This window comes from Carassius gibelio, chromosome B5 (genome assembly GCF_023724105.1).
Source record: "Carassius gibelio isolate Cgi1373 ecotype wild population from Czech Republic chromosome B5, carGib1.2-hapl.c, whole genome shotgun sequence".
Taxonomy (NCBI): domain Eukaryota; kingdom Metazoa; phylum Chordata; class Actinopteri; order Cypriniformes; family Cyprinidae; genus Carassius; species Carassius gibelio.
The window spans coordinates 4426511-4433346 of NC_068400.1; positions in this window are offsets into that span (position 1 = coordinate 4426511).

Below are 6836 nucleotides of genomic sequence, written 5' to 3' on the forward strand. Positions count from 1 at the left end.
TTTAGATGTATTTTTATTAGACGCAAAAAAAGTAAACGGAAAATAGAAAAGAAATTATGCTATCACTTTTTAATCTATAATGTAAATTATTGTTGTTTTTATAAACTTATCTGAATTGATTTTAGAGCATTTAGCACAAGAATATATATATTCTATTTTTTTTACACATAAATATAAATAAGTATTGTATGCATACCCTTTCACTGATGAATGTTAAAACATAAAACAAGGGATGCATTATTGCACAAACTCTCATAATTAGTTGTTATTTTATCTATTTTATAACTGCAGTCACACTAAAAATCAAACTTACAATTTAGATTTCAATCTACAGATCAAAATGGAAAGTTTGATAATGAAAGATAAATTAGGTATAAATAAATAAGTGTAATTTGCAGGCATGCAGTGATAGAGAAATTCTGGGTTACCCACACATCCAAATGTATTTATTTAATTATTTATTCATTAATTCTAGACTACGTTAGAACGTCCAAATTAGAGCAGATTTATAAAATGAGATATTATATATGTTACTTTCTAGCAGTTCACCCATATACGCATTTGGTAACAGGTTTTGATTATTGTTTTTATATTATGGCAGATATTGAATATTTAAACTTCAACGCCTGTTTTTAAATTAAACTCTACCTAAAGTAAAAGCTCAAGACCAGCAATTTTCTTTACCAAAAGCAGGTACAATATGATAAACAATATTATCATTAAAATTAAATATGATAATCGAATTTTGTTCATCTATGTAACTTCGCACTGATGGCAATATACAGTTTAAAGTGCACATAATAAGACTAATATAATCCTGCTATTTCAATACTGATATTTATTTATTTTTGTTTTATTTGGAGCTAAAGCAGCTAATAACTTACGCTAAGCTCATTAATGTTACCAAAAATAAAAATGAAAATAAACAAATATGGGGACGTTTTGTCAACGTATATTATAGATACATGTTTAATCAAATTTGACGTTTCCTGCCAAAGGCCACAACCTGTGGAATAATTTTCGAGTTTATAGCTAAGAAAAATATATCCTCGATTTGTTTCAGCTCCGATTAAACGTCTAGCACAAGCTTTATTAATCGAACGTCGATGCGATACGTGAGGAATAGGCAAGGTCAAAATAGAAGATCACAGAAAATATTATGTGGGCAAAAGAAGAGGATGAGAGGATGGATGCAGGTAGTATGGATGATGAAGATGATTCTTCAATAATTAATAGTGAGGGATGGTCTCAGGTACCAGATGAATCAAACAAACGAAAAATACAAGAGGGTCTGGCTGCAGACATAGGGGCGGGTAGAGCACCACTCAAGAGTGGAAATACGTCACCTCCACTAGCGATATGGCAAGCCTTTTAACATTTAATCTATAAACTGTACTAGTATCTTTTTTCATGTTACTAGTACTTATTTTTTTAGATACTAGTATCTTTTCCATTAAGTACTAGTACTTATTCATTAGGTACTAGTGGTTACCCTGCTGAAAAAAAACAATAGAAACCATTACAGAATTTGTAATGGTTTTAATGGTTAATTGCTGATGGTTTGTAATGGTTTTGTAATGGAAACCATTAGAATTTCTGTAATGGTTTCTATTGTTTTTTTCAGCAGGGTATTCATTACTAGTGTTTATTCTTTAGGTACTTGTGTTTATTCTTTAGGTACTGTCTTTTGTAAAGTTACTAGTACTTATTCATTAGATACTAGTACTTAATCATTAGTTACTAGTACTTATTCCAATAGTGACTAGTATTAAATTAAACTATTGGTGTTAACAAAAATAAAACTAGTACATATTTTTTAGTTACTAGTAACTTTTTAGACCAGAGAAATCCTGAACATAATAGATACTAGTACTTTTTAAATTTGCATTTCTGCCCAGTATGGTAATTGTGTGTTGAATATTAATGAGCCAGCAACATATAGGAGAGAGATTAAAAAGGAAACATAAAAAAGAAGATGGATGTACATTTTTTTTAGAAAAACAAATGGAAAAGAAACAATTTTTTGTACACAAGCACATAGAAAACGTATTTTTGTCAGGTTTTTTAACTGTAATTTCGTAAATATAGTAGCCGAATTTGTTTGTTGGTCTTTGAGTGACCTCTGTATAATCCTGCTATTTCAATACTGATATTTATTTATTTTTGTTTTATTTGGAGCTAAAGCAGCTAATAACTTAATCTGAAAATTAATCTGCATTGTTAATCCTTTTGATCCTTTATTTTAAAAATTCACAAAAATCTAACCTTTCATTGGATAATAAGAATGGAGGTAAATATTATTATGAAATAAATGTTTTTTCTCTAATACACATTGGCCACAATTAAGAACACCCCTTGAAATTCTTATAAGTAAAATAACTCTAAAGTATATTCCCAGTCATATTCACAATTTTGAGCACTCCAGCATTATTATAAACATTCTCCAGCCATTGCTTCCTGTTTCACAGAATTTTTTTTATTGTTTTTTTCTTATCACAATAAACAATGAAAACATTTGACAAAAAAGAAGAAAAAAAATATTACATCCTCAAAATGTACAATATAAATCTTATTGTATCATAAACTAAGAGTCACACCTCCAGCAAATCATATGAGAAGACATTTTCTATACTGTTCACATGACAAGGGAGAACAAATTAGATCGAAAAAAAAAAAACAATAAAAATAAGCTAAAACAAAATAAAATATAGCTGCAAGCAGCGATGGCGGGCTCAAGCCGTCAGTGCAACACCACCCCGGTGGCATTGGGAAAACTGTGCCCAGTGGGCATAAGCATTTACAGTAACCCTCTGGCAATCAAATTTTAAGGGATATGGCAGTTAAAGGGTTAATCCGACCCGTCTAGACTTTGAAATCACATACACAGAACAATATATATAACTTTAGTAACACTTTATTTTAATATATATAAAAAATGTATAAGTTGTGCATCGTAGCTGACAGCTAAATGAACACATTACAATTGGTTTATGACTGCAAGTCTTTCTCCTCAAATGCTATTGAGCTTCAAATTTGCTTTTGAGCCCATGTGAAAAAGTAGCATAATGTACATATGACTTACAGTTTGTTTTAATAAATATCAAACATTCAATTTAATGGTGCATTATAGCTGTCACCTAGATGAACAATTACAGTTGTTTTTATGGCTGTAAGTCATTCTCTTCAAATGCTACTGACGTTAGAAAAGTGTATAACAATATCACATGTAACTTTAGAGACGGTCCCTAAATTTGAGACTCTCGAATGTCCAATGTCAAGCCAACTTTATGCCTGTTTTTGTTTTGTTTTTTACTTTATTTTTCTTCTATTGCTGATGTCTTTTACCCTGGCATAGATGTCCATCCATCAATTACGAACATTCATCCGCAAATGTCTGAGCGGTCGCGAGCGCGGATGGGAGAATGGCGCATGTTTTATTTTTTTTGAGCTACTGGGATGGTGCCCCCTCTGGGAGTTGGTGCCCTACGAAGACTGCGTATTCTGCATATAGGGAGCGGCGGTACTATCTGGAAGATATATTCCTCAAACCGTTGTACAAGAGGAGGTGATGCTAGTACGTCAAGAATCTCTCAAAACCTATCTGTTCATAAAGCCTATATATAAAGTCTTAATATAGTATTCCACAATATGTTGTGCTATTCTAATATTATTGTGGTTTTTTATTGACATTGTTATTTGCTGTTATTTTTGACTTGATAAAAAAAAATTGAATATAAACTTATGCAATTGTATATATATATATATAGTGTACAGTTTTCTTTTATTGCATCTAGAAATAAGTGTTTCTGAGTTCTGTGTTTGTTTATTTTTTAAATTTTTTTTAAGGAAGATTACAGCCTTTAATCTCCTCAAAATAAATGTGCATATAAACCATGAACAATTTAATTATAGCTGTATTTATAAAATGCTTACTAATGACTATTAATTTTGGGAGCAGGCTATATAAAGCAGCAACAGTTGATGTTGAGGCCTAAGATATTTCTTAAGCTGTAATGATGAAAAAACAACAACAACAACAACACGAAATTGCTTATTTTTTTTCTGCTGGTGATTAAAGAGATGATTAAGTCTCCCTCCCCCTCTCTCTGTCTCTCTCTCTGACACCAAGCCCATCCCCTCTCTCACACATTCACACAAACTCAGCACACACACTTAACACACAAACACACACACACACACACACATTACCCACAGTGACAGAGGGACAGAGTGACATCAGATGTATGGTAGTTTTTTAATTTTCTATCATCCATGTAGTGTTGTATAGTCATGAAACTATGCATATTTCCTCAGCATGACTTGTCTTCTATGTGTACATTTTGTTGAAGTGTTTAGAAGCTGCACTTAAAAAAATAAAAGACATTTACTGGTTCCTTTTTTACTGTTATTTCAAAAAATCACCATGACAAAACCATTCAAGCTATCCAAAATTCATTCGCACCTGTTCTGTAAGATAAATTCTTTAAACAGTGGTAAAAGAGGATGTGGTGCTGATCTTTCAAGAGTCACTCCAAACTTATCTGTCCATAAAGCCTATAAAGAATTATTCTTAATACACAGTATTTCACAATACTTCAGCATATTATTCTGATTAAGTGAGGGTCATTTTATCAGTAAAATACATATTTTTCTTTGAAAGATTTCTATAAATGATTTAAATCACATTAGTTTCTAGAATAATTATTTAAAAGTAATCCTATAGCTCCATCTGGTGGCCATTATTGGTACTAAGAATTGCAAGCTTGATTTATATGTTATGATAGTTTTAATTTTATGGTGGCTCCTGGACATGATAAAGCTATGAAACTTACTGTGCTTCCTTCAAATGATGACTTCTACGTATATAAAAAATTATGAAGAGTTGGAATGAAGAATGTTAAAGATATAGTAAAATAACTATTGTATTTTTTTATGTTACTTTAATAAATCGGTATGGCCACACCATTTAAGGTATCTTAAACCCATTCGCAATTTAACATCTTCAGTATATTGGCATCATGTTGAAAAAGTTTGGTGTGAACTACTTGTGTCTTCTTGGAGGAGTATGATTCATTTACAGGCTGATTTGATCATAAATCCACAATAAAATTTCTGAGTTCTGTATCAATCTGTGTTGTTGTTTGTTTATTTTCATTTTTTTATTTTTCATAGGAAGATAACTGACCCTTTACTCTCCTTTTTAATAAATGTGCTTATAAACCAAGATCAAGCTATTTATAGCTGTATTTATAAGCTGCTTATTAATGACTATTTAAGTTGGGACAAGACTTTATAAAGCATGAACTGACTATTTACTAATGAGTGCAGTTATTATAAAGTGTTACCAATGCATTTACTAATGTTAACAAATTAGACATTAATTTACAGTGTTATAAAATCCTTTAATGACTCATAAGCATTTGTGAAAGTTCTGCTTGCATTACAGCTTAGTCTTCATCTGTGAGCTGAACAGTTTTACTGTTACATCCATGAGATTATGTAAATTAAGATAAATGTCATGTCACAGGATGGAATAGGTCAGTATCAAATGAGTTTGAAATTATTATTTGCAGCACAAATAAGTATTTTTAGAATTTTGTTTTTAATTCCTGAAACTGTCAGAAAAGGACAAGGCCTAAGAGATTTCTTAAGCTGTAATGAAAACAGCAATGTTAGCAACAGCAACAAAAAATAACAATTTAAAATACATTTTTTTTTCTGGTGATGATTAAGAGATGATTAAGTCTCTCTCTCTCTTTCTCTCTCTCTCTCTTTCTGTCTCTCATTGTGTCTGCCACTCAGCTCATGCCCATCCCCCACTCACAGACACACACACACACACACACACACACACACAGACACACACACACACACATTCAGCACACATACATTCCTCAAACAGAGGGACAGAGTGAGATGAGATGTCTGACAGTTTTTTAATTTTCTTTTAATCATACAGTGTTGTAAAGTCATGAAACTATGCATATGTCCTCAGAATGATTTGATCTCCGTATGAATGTTTTTTTTAAGTGTTTGGAAGCTGCAATTTAAAAATACAAGACAATTAATGATTCCCTTTTTACTGTCATTTCAAAAAATCACCACGGCAAAACCGTTCAAGCTAACCAAAATCTGTTCGCAATTTAAGTTCCTCAATGTTTTTTCAACATGTAGACAAAGTTTGGTGAGTATAGTGAACATTCCCTGTGAGGAGTATGCATTAAATCAGAGCTCAATTTAAATATTCAAATCAAAATAGCCAACTTCCTGTTGGTCGTAGCTGATGACTGTGAATTAGAAAGTTGTCCGTCTTGAAAAGAACAATTTATGTACCAAGTTTGGTGTCTGTAGCTAAAACTAACCCCCCCACTTTTGACAAAAGGTGGCGCTATAGAGTGCCTCCTTCACGCCCTTTTAAAAGCTTTTTCCATTGTCTAGCTATCACTAATACTGATATGTGTTTTGAGTTTCATGTAAATCTGAGCTTGTTTTCTGCCTCAAACTCACCATAACAGAACATTCAAGTTTGACACGTTGCCATGGCAACACTATATCAGATATCAATATCCCCACAACATATTTACATCGGCCGTGTTTTGTCATTATTCTGATGAAGTTTTAAGTAAATAGAGTAAAAATAAGATGCTGAATTCAAAGCATTTGGAAAATGACACACTTCCTGCCGCCAGTTGGTGGCGCTATAATGTTGACTCTTAATAGTCACATATATATATGCCCTGAATAGCTGACTTCCTGTTGGGCGGAGCCTATGATATAGAGTGCGAAAGTTGTTCAGCTCAATGAGATCTATAAGTTTACTGAGTTTCATATAAATA